The sequence below is a fragment of the Erithacus rubecula genome (assembly GCF_903797595.1).
Source record: "Erithacus rubecula genome assembly, chromosome: 23".
NCBI classification, from domain to species: Eukaryota; Metazoa; Chordata; class Aves; order Passeriformes; family Muscicapidae; genus Erithacus; species Erithacus rubecula.
Genome location: NC_136675.1, coordinates 2,571,086 through 2,584,721, shown reverse-complemented (window position 1 = coordinate 2,584,721; position 13,636 = coordinate 2,571,086). Strand labels below are relative to the sequence as shown.

General features: G+C 51.6%; 1 long non-coding RNA gene across 1 annotated transcript; it reads left to right on the top strand.

Moving 5' to 3' along the window:
• The first annotated feature begins 8,096 nt into the window (after positions 1-8,096).
• On the top strand, positions 8,097-11,021 carry LOC306811824. Its single transcript, XR_013776750.1, has 3 exons — positions 8,097-8,161; positions 9,921-10,067; positions 10,953-11,021. It is a non-coding gene; the product is annotated as an uncharacterized lncRNA (long non-coding RNA).
• The last annotated feature ends 2,615 nt before the right edge of the window (positions 11,022-13,636 follow it).

The window sequence follows — 13,636 nt, the reverse complement described above, 5'->3', positions numbered from 1 at the left end:
CCTCCCCATATCCTGCAGCTTGTGCAAGGCTTCCCTCGGGGCAGATTTCTGTGTCCTGGTCTGCAGCTCCATCTCTGATGACCTGGTGCAATTTCCCTGTTCCAAAATGCTGCTGTGGGGTCCAGAAGAGGGAAGGCAGTCCCATCCCCTGATCCCAGTGTCCCTCTCTGCAGGCTCCACCTGCCCTGGGGGCTTGGGCACACCTGGACTCTCACCTTCCCCAGCAGTGTGTGCTCAGGAGCTCCATCCCCCTCTTTGTCCTTCTTGCTGGGTTCGTCTCAAGACATGATTATTTTTATTCATATTAACCAGGAGGACACCTTTTGGGGCATGAACCAGGGTGAGGGATATCACCCCTGGCTGGTATATTCCCTGTTCAATATCCCTCAAGGCTGGGGGAGTTCTTGGCCAAGTGCAATTCCAGCTGCAGCTCCTCTGCAGGGTGACAGAGCTGTCACTGCTCTTGGGGACTGTCCCAGCTGCTGCCAGAACAAACGCCACAAAACCCAAAAAGAGAGAGCAGACAGAGCCCACACAGCACCCCAGGGAATTGCACAGCTCCTGCATTTGCAGAGCCAGGCAGTGAGAAGGGGATTTTAGAACCTGGGACTGTGGGCTGGGTGTTCTGGGGAAATTCTGGCAATGAAAGGCAGGGAAACACGTGGAGCTCCAGCTGCTTTGCAAACCCAGCTGCTTTTTGGGGTTGCAAAACTATGGGAAAGTGTAAATCTTAGGAAAAGAAACGGCAGGGCAGGGTGCAGAGGAGCCAAAGGTGGCAATACACCTGTTCATTACATAATTCCTGGGTGATAAATGCATTTATCTCCTTTTTTTTTTTTTTTTATTTTCTGCACTTTGTCCAGCAAACTTTCTCCGGGACAGACTTCCAAAGTCCCAGGGCAGATTCACTCAGTGAATGCTTTTTATCAAAAGTAATGTTTCTCTTCTTCCTCAAGACATTGTTGTTTGGGGTGAATGACTCTTGGCAGATAAACTGTGACCTTTCAGAGGCAAGAGCTGCAGCCTGAAGAGGGAGATCTGGCACTTCCCTGGCCAAGACTCTGCATTTCCCAATCCATTACCCTGGCATTTCACATGGACCTGCACCTGCTGTGCCTCAACAATTCCCATTTTATCAGTGAATCCCCACAAAGCACCCCCTTGTTCACCTCCCTGCTGCTCATACCCCAAAACTCCCATCTCCCAGGCATCATGGATCAAACCCCTGAATCTCAGCTCAAAGCTACCCTGCAATGATTAAAATCAAATTACCTGAAATCTCAAAGGTGATAGATGAAGAGAACAGCTGGACTGTCCACAACAAGAACCTGTCTGATTTGTGGGACCTTTTCTGAATTAGAGAAGAACTTTTCTACCCCAAAATTATTTGAAACTGCTCAGTTATGGGGTGTTCTGTCCTGGGGTACAGGCAGAGCAGTCCCTGGGGCACCCCTGCCCTCCTCACACAGCTTGGGACACCAAGGGATGGCAGAGAGGAGCTGAAGGAGGTGCAGGGGGTCTGACAAATGGGGGTCCCTGTTTGAGCCTGGTTTTGGGACAGTCACTGAAGGGCACAGGAGCCTGTGCAGCAGGGAGAGACCCCAGGGAATCCTGGAGAATGCAGAGGCACCTCCAGCACCTGGGGCATTGCATCCCTCTGCCACACTGGGGAAAGGCTCAGAGGGTTGGGGGTAATTTTGGGCATCACATGACAAGGAAGGGGCTGGAGCTGGGAAGGTTCTGAGCCCCAGGAGAGGCTGAGGGAGCTGGGAAGGGTCTGAGCCCCAGGAGAGGCTGAGGGAGCTGGGAAGGGTCTGAGCCCCAGGAGAGGCTGAGGGAGCTGGGAAGGGTCTGAGCCCCAGGAGAGGCTGAGGGAGCTGGGAAGGGGCTCAGCCTGGAGCAAAGGAGGCTCAGGGGCCCTTGTGGCTCTGCACAACTCCCTGACAGGAGGGGACAGCCGGGGGGGTCGGGCTGTGGGAACAGGGACAGGGACAGGAGGAGAGGTGGGACCAGGAGGTTTAGATTGGATATTAGGGAAAATTTCTTCACTGAAATGCTTGCAAAGCATTGAAAAGGGCTGGAGACACCCTGGAGGTGTTCAAAAAACATGGATGTGGATGTGGCACTTGAGGACATGTTTTAGTGGTGATCGTGCTGGTGGCACTGGCTGATTGTTAATGATCTTGAAGGTCCTTTCCAATCTTATTGATTCTGTGGTTTGGTTCTCCTACATCCTCCTGACAATGAGATGGACAGAGAAGAGTTAAACACATTTAAGGGCTTGAGTGGAAAAACTCTGTGACTGAGCTATGGCAGAAATAGTTGCAGCCCTGGTGCTGTCCAGCAGCTTTTGTTACTCAGAGGAGGGGAAATGAGAAGAATGCAAAGTGAACTTGAGAGCAGTGCACAGGGGCACTGGCTCTTGGCCTTCCAGCAGCCTGGGCCTCCCAACATGGAAAAGCAGCAAATGAGGCAATGAGGGGTTCAAGGCTGTGTCCGAGCCCTCCTGCTCATTTCCCTTTCCCCTCTCCAGGAGCGGAATTCGGAACTGTCGGTGATTAACCCTGGGTTAGGGCAAAACAGGAGTGAGGAAAACAAGGGCAGCCCTGGTGAGGGGCTGGTGCCCCCCTGGCTCTGTTTGTGATGCTGGGTCCTGCCCTCCCTGGAGCTCAGCTCAGAGCCAGGATTGTCCTGGTTTGGAGGAAAGGTGTCTGCTAAGAAAGGCAGGAACCTCTCATTGAAATGGAGAATGTAAACCCCTCCCTCCAAATTATTGCAATTTTGAAATTAAGGGGCTCTCAGGCAAAGAGATGGGAATTAGGAATAACAGTTCTTTACTAGGAAAATTAAAATAGAAATACAGTATTACAAAGAACAGTCCCAAACCCTGCCAGAGTCAGAATCCAAGCTGACACCCGTCAGTCAGTCAGGGTGGTGGCACAGTCCCATTCCATGGTGGCTGCATCCTCCTGCAGTGGCAGATGTGGTTCAGCTGGAGCAGTGCTCCTGGAGAAGGTGCAGTTTCCTCTGAAGCTCCAGGGATGATGTGGAAAGGTCTGGCTTTCCTCTGGAATCCAGTGGAAAGAAGGTACCTTGGTGTCCAAAATCTCAGTTTTTCTCTGGGTAGGAAAGGCTTGGCTCCTGCCCTGGCTGGAGCATCTCCCAGTGGGATGATGGAATTTTATCAGTCATGCACTGGGACTCAGTGGCCATGAACAGGAGATATCTCCTGGAGGGGGGATGGGCTGTGGGAAGATAAAGATGATTGCCCAGCTGGTTTAACAGCTGGTGATAGAATACACAGCCCATGTCACATCCTGCATTGCAGCCCAAGACAAGGATGCTGGAGCAGCCTGGGCAGTGGGGTTTGCTGAGGTACCTGCCCTGAATCCCCGTGGTTGGAGCTGGCACCTGCTGCCCATGGGCTCAGCACTGGAGCACACCAGGGCTTGTCTGGGCTTAGGAAGGCTTCACTGCTCCTGAAATACAGAAGGGATGAAGGAGAGGAGGTGCAGACTCAGACAGGCAGGGGGCAGGTTCCTCTGGTGTGCCTAGCACAGTCCCTTTGAAACGTAGAATTAAAATGTTTTGGGACTTTAAATCCCATCCCACCCCTGCCATGGGCAGGGAAACCTCCCACTGTCCCAGCTGCTCCCAATGTCCAGCCTGGCCTTGGGCACTGCCAGGGATCCAGGGGCAGCCACAGCTGCTCTGGCAATTCCATCCCAGCCCTTCCCACCCTCCCAGGGAACAATTAATTCCCAAAATCCCATCCAAATATCCATTTTTTCAATTTGAAGCCATTCCCTGTGTTCTGTCCCTCCCTGCCTTGTCCCCAGTCCCTCTGCAGCTCTCCTGGAGCCCCTTCAGGCCCTGCCAGGGGCTCTGAGCTCTCCTGGAGCTTCTCCTCTCCAGGTGTCCCCCCAGCTCTCCCAGCCTGTCCATGCCTGTGCATTTGGAGCAGGAAACCATTGAGATCACCCCAGAGTTCCCATCTGAGTTCCAAACTGACCCAAATTTCAGACCCTGTAGGAAGCATCCAAACCTCAGCCCAAGTGACTCTGCACTCTCTTGCTGCCTGTGTGTCTTTACACACCCAAGGCTGACCAGCAAATGCCAGGATTTAGCAAACGGTGCTTACAGGGCTCAGCCCAGTTATTTTCATGTTCCCTCAGTAAAGGGAGGGAACACACACATCTGGAGATGATAAGAATTTGAGAGGGGGCTGAAAATACCTTGGGAGATTCAAGCAAAAATCAAAATACTCAAGAAATTTTGGGGGAAAAAAGCCCCAGCAGCCAAGGACAACAAAAACCACCCCAAAAGCTGTTCTGCAGGGGGAAGTGTCTCCAGAGGAGGATTTGTCTTTAGACAGCTCTCCTGGAGGACATGAATTGTTATCTTGAGATGTTTTTATCTCCCAGGTGACTGGAGGTACTCAAAGAGTGACTGACTCAGAGCTGCATCTCACCAATGGATGCTGAGACAGGAATTGCACTCACACTCTGGAATAAACTCCTTCAGGAATATTGAAAGGCTCTGGAGGCTGCAGCAGATCCCCAGGTCAGTGCTTAGTCCTGCATGGGCTCTCATAAATGGAAAAGGACCTGTAAGGACCTGCAGGATTCTTTATGGTGAAGGCCAGGACACTCCAGTGGAGCTCTGGACCACTTGGGAGATCATCCCCATGGAGCAACATGTCTGGAAGATGTGAACTGAGTGAAAAAATCCATTATTTGGGCTGGTAATAAAGGTAACACAAAGGGAAAATTTCCATGGGTAAAGAAGTGGTGTATGGGAATATTTTCCCTGGAAGGTGATGAAAACTTCATTGGGAATGTTTAAGAAGGGCACAGTAAAGTTGGTGTGCCTTGGGCAGGAGTGACAGCTCCATTTCTTTAGGAATCCATGGGGCTATGGTTTCTTTTCCTGAAAAAGGATATTCCTTCCATAAGGAGGTGAAGGAAGGAGGCAACACAGGCAGAACATCCATTTCCCAGAGGAATCTCCCTCCAGGGAGCCAAGAGATGAGAAGGGAGAATGAGGAATTTTCACCAATATCAAGACAAGCTGGGAAAATAAGGATTTCACCCTAAGTCAGCTGCACAGTCTGACAGAGAGGAGGTAACTGCGAGCAGCCAGTGAAATGCTGACTTTAGATCAACTTGTGAATATCCCAAGTGTCTTCTTATTTCCTGCCTGTGTTTATAAACATTTTGAGGATTATAAAAGAAGTGTTAAAATGAGCAAAGCAAGCTGCTGCAGAGGGCTGAGCTGCCAGAATCAGGTGAGGCTGACAAAAGCACTGCCCATAAATTATTGCAGCTCCTCAGGACCCTCAAAGCCATTTCAGAAACAGCAGGGGGGGAAAAAAATTAAAAAAATCTTCAGAGAAAAGCCAAAATCTCCGTGACAAAGGTGGACTTTTGCCACCTGATTTAATCCTGGAGAGGGAAGTGGTTGTATCATCTTCAAACCTCCTCGTGGCGCGTGCCCTGCGGCAGCTCAGCAAGGCAATTAATTTCGGGAGAAATTACCCAACCCTTAATTTTTCTGAGCAATTATCAGCTCAGGTACCAGCCAGGAGCTCCCTGCTCCGACAATGGCTGGGTGCAAGTAGCTGCAGAATCCCTGCAGTTGGCCGGGGAGCTGCTGTGGAATCTGGCTCGGGATGCCCCCCCTGCCTCTCCCAGCCCAGCCCGGCTCCCAGGGCTGCCCTCCTGTCCTTTGCACACCTAGTGACAAGGGCTGTGACTCTTGAAGGACTTCAGCTTTCTTCCTCCTCTCCTTCTCCTTCTCCTTCTCCTCTCCTTCTCCTTCTCCTTCTCCTTCTCCTTCTCCTTCTCCTTCTCCTTCTCCTTCTCCTTCTCCTTCTCCTTCTCCTTCTCCTTCTCCTTCTCCTTCTCCTTCTCCTTCTCCTTCTCCTTCTCCTTCTCCTTCTCCTTCTCCTTCTCCTTCTCCTTCTCCTTCTCCTTCTCCTTCTCCTTCTCCTTCTCCTTCTCCTTCTCCTCCTCCTCCTTCTCCTTCCTCTTCTCATCCTTCTCCTCTTCGCCCATCTGCAGAAGCAGAATTGCAAACAGCAGGGAGGATTTTTGGGTTTTGCACTTTGTGTTTGTCTGTGGGGACCTCAGTGGGGGCTGCAGCTCCTCCCGAGGGGCAGCTCCGATCTCTGCTCCCTGGGACAGGGACAGACCCAGGGCAGGGCTGGAGCTGGGCCAGGGCAGCTCAGGCTGAGCTCAGGGAAAGGTTCTTCCCTCCCCCAGAGGTGCTGGCACTGCCCAGGCTCCCCAGGGAATGGGCACGGCCCCGAGGCTGCCAGAGCTCCAGGAATGGGCAGGGGGATTGCTGGGGGGCAGGGCAGGGTGATTCTGTGCAGGACATTTGTTGCTGCCTGTCTGTGCCTCAGTTTCTCCACCTGTAGATGCACAGGTTTATTGCTCTTTACAATAAAGTCCCTGGGATGTGTTTGCTGCTGGCACATCTCAGCTGGTTGTTTGACTGCAGTAACTCCAGGGGCTGAGGGGACTGTTTGTTCTGCAGGGAGAACCTGTCCTGGCTGGATTTGAAGCCCTGTGGTCTGTGGCAGTGCTCTGTGAAGGAGCTGCTGTGATAAGGAGCAGTGTCAGAGATAGGTGAGGTGACAAAGCATTTCCTTATATCAGGGTCAGGCACTCCCTGCTGTCACCTGCCTCAGCCCATCCCCGAGGAGATAGCCCAGGGTGAATCCCTGTGGATGTTCCTGAGGCTGCAAAAGGGAAATGGGATCAGGGGCTGCAAAGCACTGTGACCTCCTTCAGCAGCTCTGCTCCCCTGCCACACAGGCTGGGGCCAAGAAAAATCCTGGGGTGTCACAGGGTTTGTGAAATCTGACATCCAGTTTGGAATGAGGGGGTGAAAACAGCTGGAGGGATGCTCCAGGTGACTCCTGCCCTGAGCAGGGACATGGGGCAGGCAGCACATGAGGATGGTGGCCACAAGAACATCTCTGGACTGAGTGGCTCAGTGGTGGGAAACCAAATCCTTTCCTGAATGCAGCTGAGCATTGACACAGCCAAACTGCAATGAAGAGAGCTCAGAACTGCAGCTTGGTCACTCCAGGGACAACTCTGGGCACAGCAGGAGGTTGTGGCATTGCTCTGAGACCTTCACTTCACTTGCAAAGCTGATGATCCATCCTCTAGATCCACAGGCCAATATGGGTCTGGCTGCCAGGACAGTGGTGTGAGTGCAAAATGAGCTGCAATTTCCATTTCTTGCAGCTCCTCTCTGAGCAGGCAGGACAGTCCCTGCAGGTGTGACAGTCGTACAGGTGTGACAGCCATACAGGTGTGGCAATCCCTGCAGGTGTGACAGTCATATAGGTGTGACAGTCCCTGCAGCTGTGACAGTCCCTGTAGGTGTGACAGTCATACAGGTGTGACAGTCCCTGTAAGTGTGATAATCCCTGGAGGTGTGACAGTCACTGTAGGTGTGACAGATGTTGGTGATGGGCAGAGAGAACAGAACCAGGATCCTGATGAAAATCCCTTGGAAATGCAGCACAGCCCATGTGGGTTTGGGGCTGCAGCTGATCTGTGTGTGCCTGAGCCTGAGCCTGGGGCTGAGCCTGAGCCTGAGCCTGGCCTGGGGCTGAGCCTGAGCCTGAGCCTGAGCCTGAGCCTGAGCCTGGGGCTGAGCCTGAGCCTGAGCCTGAGTCTGAGCCTGAGCCTGAGCCTGGGTCTGAGCCTGAGCCTGAGCCTGAGCCTGAGCCTGAGCCTGAGCCTGAGCCTGAGCCTGGCCTGAGCCTGAGCCTGAGTGTGAGCCTGAGCCTGAGCCTGGGGCTGAGCCTGGGGCTGATCCTGGGGCTGAACCTGAGCCTGAGCCTGGGCCTGGCCTGAGCCTGGCTCAGCGCTGCTTTTGCTTTTGCCTCCTGGTGCATTCTGATCTCTGCACGCCTGGCTGTGGATGCCTGAGCCCAAATATTCCCGAGGTCCCAAATCCACGCTTTACAGCACTGGATATTTCCCACCCAGGCACCTCCAGGTGTTTTGGGGCAGGCTCAGCCCCTCCTGGAGATCCCTCAGTGCTGTCCCAGCTGGCACTGTGCTGCTGACTGGTGTGCTTTGCTTGGCTCAACCTGGGGATGGTGGAGGAGCTTGAACCAAAGCCCACTGGAGAAGAAGTTGGCATTCCTTGAATTCCCAGGGTCCTCCATGAGCTCCACACACCCTGAGCTGTGTGCCTGGGAGAGAAACCCTCTGGATCTTCCCATGTGCAGGGTGGAGCTGCACTCCTGCTCAGTGCTGCAGCATCCTGCATCCCTCGGACATGGGGGTCCAAATCTGCCCAGACATCAGGGCTGGCTTTGTCACAATGGCCCTGGAGGTGCCTGTGTGTCACCAGGGTCACACCTGGGGACAGGCTGAGTTCAGGTGGCACCAGGAGAGGTGCAGAGGTCACACAGTTGGGTGGTGGTGAGCAGCCTCATGTCTGAGTTTATTGAGGGCAGCACCCTCAGTCTCCTCACTCCTTGTCCCACACACTGAGTGACCCCTCTGGGTCCAGCACCTGCTTTCCAGGGGAATTTGGATCCTCTTTCCAGGTGGGGGAAGGAAGGAAGTTTCTAAGCACATGAATTTACACAGAAATAACAATTGTACTGATGGCTCCACCAACAGCAAAAGTGACACCTGAGCTCCCACCAAAACCCAGGATAAATCCCCACAGGATTCTGGGAAGCCCAGCCCTTTTCATCATTTAACTGAGGAGATTGTGAGAAAGAAATTTGGCATTTTCACAAAAAAAACCCCACCAAAATTTATTCCCTCCTTTAAAAATATCAGCGTGTTTTGATTTCTTTTCTAGCATATTTTGGTGCCCTTCTTGTGCTTCCTTCCCTGTAGGCTAAGTGCTCAAGAAATGCTTCACCACAGAGAAGAAAGGTCTCTATATCACATCCTCTCTTCTAATTTCAACACAAATTGCAGGTCTGAGTTCACCTGGAGCCCCAATGGGTCAGGTTAAGGACTCTGGAGCCCCTCAGCACCAGTTACCCATGCTGGGAAACCAGTTGGGTGCTGGGACATGGACTGGGCAGCTCCTGCAATTTTGGCACCCCCTGCAGTGCCTCTTGTGATGCCAGAGATGAAACCCTGGTCCCCTCTAATCCCCCCCTGACCTCTCCACAACCCACCCAGGGCTTGTGAGAGCACAGAAAGGAACAAAAGGATGAGTTGGATACCTGCTGGAGGAGGTGCCTGTGCCAGGGAGAAGGACCAAGGGCTGGCTGAGCTCCTGGCAAGTTCTCCTGAGAGAATTTTCTCCCCTTGACACCCATTTGAGGCATTGGATTCTGCCCACAGATTGTGAAGGAGGTGGGGATGTGACCCCTCATCTGCTTTCCCCAGTAACAAAAACCTCAAGATTTTGGGGAATGAATTCATGAGCAAGGTGGAGACTGGTTAAAAAAAATTATAATCTTGATTTTAAAGAGGCTGGGGTTGGAGAAGCCAGAAACCCAGACCTTGTGCAGGCCATCCCAGGAGCAGAGTCCCTGCTGGTGCTCAGCCCATCCCTCCCTGCCCAGGGGGGCTCGGGGGGCTCAGCCTCCCCTTCCCCTGCAGCTGTGCCTGCTACTGCTGTGCCTGTGCCAGCAGATCACAGCTTGGGGGATGTCCCTCCTGTCTCCATGGTCTGGATTTTCTCTGAGTCCTCCCTGAGCTGCTCCCAGTGTCAGGAACCTGCAGCAGCAGCAGCAAATCTCAGTCCCAGGTGTTGGCTCCTGGAAACCCTCTGTGCTACTCCCCAGTGCTGAGTGCTGAGCCTGCTCCATCTGGGCTTTTCCTCATCCTTCTGGAGCTTGGTTTGCCCACTTTTGATAATTGATAGATGCCTGTGACTGGTGTTGTTTTATTTCTGTTGTATTCATGTGCCACAATCAGAGGTTTTTAAAGACTGCATCAACCAGTGCTTATCCCAGGCACAGTGAGAAGTTTGTGGCTCTCAGACAAAACCTTAAAGTTGGGAAATACAGGCCAAGAACAGCAGCAGAGGGGCTGAGGAGCAGAGGGCCAGGATGGAGAGCAGAGGTGAAGTCATAAAACATCATCATCATCATCATCAGAGAGCTGAGAGAGCTGGGGGGGACACCTGGAGAGGAGAAGCTCCAGGAGAGCTCAGAGCCCCTGGCAGGGCCTGGAGAGGCTCCAGGAGAGCTGCAGAGGGACTGGGGACAAGGCAGGGAGGGACAGGACACAGGGAATGGCTCCCAGTGCCAGAGGGCAGGGCTGGCTGGGATCTTGGGCAGGAATTGTTCCCTGGCAGGGTGGGCAGGGCTGGGATGGAATTGCCAGAGCAGCTGTGGCTGCCCCTGGATCCCTGGCAGTGCCCAAGGCCAGGCTGGACACTGGGAGCAGCTGGGACAGTGGGAGTGTCCCTGGGATGGGATGGGATGGGATGGGATGGGATGGGATGGGATGGGATGGGATGGGATGGGATGGGATGGGATGGGATGGGATGAGATTTAAAGTCCCTCCTAACCCAAGCCATTCTGGGATTCTGTACACTCAGTGCTGGCCATGGAAGCTGCATTGCTCCAGCCAGAGGGAAGGAGGATGTGGGTGAAGATGCCCACGGGCACTCAGGGAGCTCTGGAGATCCCACTCCTGTCTCTGAACGGGTGCTCAGCCCTTGGCAGGGGTTGCCCAGGGAGGTTTGGAGTCCCCATCCCTGGAGGTGTCCCAGGAATGTGGCACTCAGGGCTCTGGCTGGGGACAGGGTGAGGGTGGGTCACAGGTTTGAATTGTTGGTGTCAGAGGGTTTCTCCAACCTCAGGGGTTCTGGAAAATGGTGATTTTGTGATTCTGGGATCACTGCTGTGCACTGGCAATGTCTGAAGGCTGCTCCTTTTCCATTTTCCACATCTGGGAATGCCACTGCAGGGAGCACTGAGGCTGATTTTATTTATTTTAAAGGAGATTGGAAAGGAGCAGACCTGAAGGATGCAAAAACTGTTTGCAGCAGCTTACAAAGGCACTGGCAGTGATTCTGTCCCCATTTTTCCTCCATCAAGAAGGAAAATTGAGCTTCCCTGCTCAACAGCAGTGACAAAGCACTGATGTCCTTGTGTTCCTGCAGTGCTGAGTTATGACAGTGACAGGAATATGAAATTATTCTGGGCCAAACAAACTATCACCAATTTATGGCATTATTTGGAATCACTTATTGAGCACCAAAGCAAAACAGTGATGTTCAGGGTTTTTTTTAAAAAAAAAAAAGAAAAAAAAAAGGAAAAAATTGGGTTTTGAGGTATGGCAGCCTTCTGGGAAAGTTGTTTTTCCCACTTTTTGCCAGCTTAAAAACTGTGTGGAAGGGTTTGAAAATTAAATTTCCACCCTGAAAAAGTGAAGCAGACAGGGCTGGGGAAGGAGGTGATGGGGAAAGAGGATTATTTGCCCTGTTTCTGCATCAGCGCTGCCAAATTCCTGGGCTGTTATGTAATTAGCACATTCTCCCGGTGCTCCAATCATGACAGCACGTGCCTTCCTGCCATTCCCCAGGCACTGGTGCAGGCTTTTATCCATTCACAACAGGTTTCAAATCTGTAACTTAAAAAGTTTCGTTGAGAAATAGGGTGGGAGGGCAGAAGGGGGAAGAAAGTTTGTGATTTCTGTTGTTGCCGTTTCCAGGTGAGGTTTCTCCCTCTCAAGCTCCATTTTCAGGTGAGATTTCTCGCTCTCCCACTCCTTTCTGACTTTCTGGATGCTCCTGCTGGGTTGCAGCCCAAACCTGTGGTTTGTAGCATGCCAGTGTCCAGTAAGATCCATATTTTTGGGGGATTTTTTTGGACACAAAAAGTGCTGCCAAGATCCCACCCCTGCCTCAGGACCTTGCAGATATTTTTACAGATATTACACTTTATTTCTTGCCTGAGTCACCCACCCAGAAGAAGAGATATGCAAACAACTTCCTGCCAGCCCTTCCCATTTTTCCTGGTAGCAGCAGGTCCCTGGTGCAGATTCCCAGGTGACAATTATTGAGGAGAACACAGATAAACATCACCCAGGAATAGGAACCAACCCCAATCCTCAGCACCCAGACCTGGGCACCTCTCAGGGGATTTTGAAATCCCCTTTTCCAAGGTGATTTTCACGCTGTTTAATGAGTTCTTATCTTGAGAACTGCAATAAGGTTTCAGGATTTAATCCAGAGATATTGCTTTGGGGAGGGGAATACTTGACCTTTTTAGGGGATAGAACATCCAGGGCAAAATCCAGAGAAACAACTGGAGGACCCCATAAATCAGAGCTCAAGTGCATTTGGTCAATATTTTTCATGAGTCATCAGAGGGAAAAAGCAATTTCCCCAAACAGTGCATTTTTTTAAAAAAATACATAAATATCACAATTCTACTTCCTAAAACTGAGTTTTCACAGAAAAATTGGGATTTTTAAGAGAGGCAGGTGAGGGTTGGGCACTGTTTCCAGGACAGGACAAGAGGAAATGCCCCCAGTTTTTGTCAGGGGAGGTTTAGGTTGGGAAATTTAGGGAAAATTTATTCGTTGAGAGAGTGGTTCAGCCCTGACACAGCTGCCTGGGGCAGTGATGGAGTCACCATCCCTGGAAATGTTCAAAATTCAAGTGGGTGTGGCACTTTGTGACAAGGTTTGGTGGCACAGTGGGATTCAGCCCAAGACTTGATGATCTTGAAGGTCTTTCCCAGCCTTAGTGATTCTGTGATTCTGTGGCTGAAGCATCTCAGCTCTGGGGCCACAGGAAGTGCAGCTGAAAAATGGAAATGCCCCCTGCACTGTGATCACTGAAACTGGACAAATCCAGGTGGTTTTTCCTCATTTAGTGTCAGGAAAGTTGCTGAGCTTTTGTCCTGCAAATCATCAAAAGCTCCTGGCTACAGAACTGTAGGATAATATATTTATACAGGATTAATATAATATAATATAAGATAACATAATCCATATACAGGAGTAGATGGGAATGGTGATCTGTAGGTGGAACGTGGCTGAATGCAAACTGAGGTATTCCCATGGGAAACCTTCACATCATCTCTCCAAAGGCTTCTAACATGGATTTTTCAGCTCTTTCTTTTCCCCTGGTCCATCTACCCCAGCCCTGGCTCTGTCTGGTTTTGATGCTCCTGGTGCTGGGAACAGACTCACCAAACCTGCACATTGTACATGTGGCTCAAATTCCCCACATCAGTTCAGAATCAGGACTCCCACAATTCATTTTCCCAATTCAGGGGACATCTTAAAAGCCTCCAGAGATTCCATGAGCACCAATTATTGCTCACTTTGCAAAGTTAATCTGAGTTTGGAGAGAGCATCTCTTTGAACCCATAAAAAGGGAAGGAGTGGAAGCAGCAGGGCATCCCATGGAAGTGGGAAGAGGGAAAGGCTTTGCAACAGGGAGGGAAAGCCCTGGGCTTTCCAAGCTGGTGAGGGCAGAGTTTCCAGGGAAGGTGACCCTGCCCTTGGAAGGAAATGATCTTTGAGGGCCCTTCCAACCCAAACCATTCCAATATTCTCTGATGTATTCCCAGCTGAGCTGACATTTCACAAGTTGGCCTAAGGACCCCTCATCTAACTCCTGCCAGGGTGATGTTGGTGCTTACACTCTTAAAAACGAGCATTCTCCTTCT